This window comes from Pteropus medius, unplaced genomic scaffold, assembly GCF_902729225.1.
Source record: "Pteropus medius unplaced genomic scaffold, Ma_sr-lr_union100, whole genome shotgun sequence".
Taxonomy (NCBI): domain Eukaryota; kingdom Metazoa; phylum Chordata; class Mammalia; order Chiroptera; family Pteropodidae; genus Pteropus; species Pteropus medius.
The window spans coordinates 4,167,111-4,167,720 of NW_024346065.1; the positions used below are offsets into that span (position 1 = coordinate 4,167,111).

General features: G+C 43.1%; 1 protein-coding gene across 3 annotated transcripts in view; it reads right to left on the reverse strand.

The window, feature by feature from the left end:
• The window catches only part of SLC8A3 (solute carrier family 8 member A3), a 157,060-nt gene that overhangs the window by 19,766 nt on the left and 136,684 nt on the right, over positions 1-610 (reverse strand). The gene's annotated exons all lie outside the window — the stretch shown is intronic.

Sequence of the window (610 nt, forward strand, 5' to 3'; positions counted from 1 at the left end):
GAGAGAGAGAGAGAACGCAAGGAAGGCAGAATTCTATTATCTTTCTCATTCTTTATCTCACAGGGCTTCTGTGGTGGAAACTAAAATACACATGTATTAACCACAATGTGATATAGGACTCCTTTAATATTTACAGCTGATGCACTCCTGGGGAAATGTGAAGAAAATAATATAAATCATCAAATTCTAAATCACCTTTGGACTTCTGTCATTTCGGGGCGATGTGTCCCAAAGCTGGCCTCCTTTGGTACTGATTATCAAGGGCCCAAGGGACGATGCGACGGAAATTTCTGTTCATTACTGGGCATCTCAGCAAAGCATCGTGTCTTTTAAAAATAAATTATCGGGGAACCAAGTGTTCCTTGAAAATCACTCCCCTCCAAAGACTGGCATGAGGCTGGCTCAGGACTATCATCATTGGAGAAGTTGGTATGTGGGCCTGGACCTCCCTGTGTGGCTTCTCTTGGTCCTACATGAAACTATATGCAGTGAGGTTGGTGGGTACCAATACTGAACCCTGATTATTAATTCTCTTTCTGTCTCTTTCTCTGTCTCTCTCTGTGTCTTTGTGTCTGTGTCTGTGGTTGGCTTTCTCTCTCTCTGTCTCTCT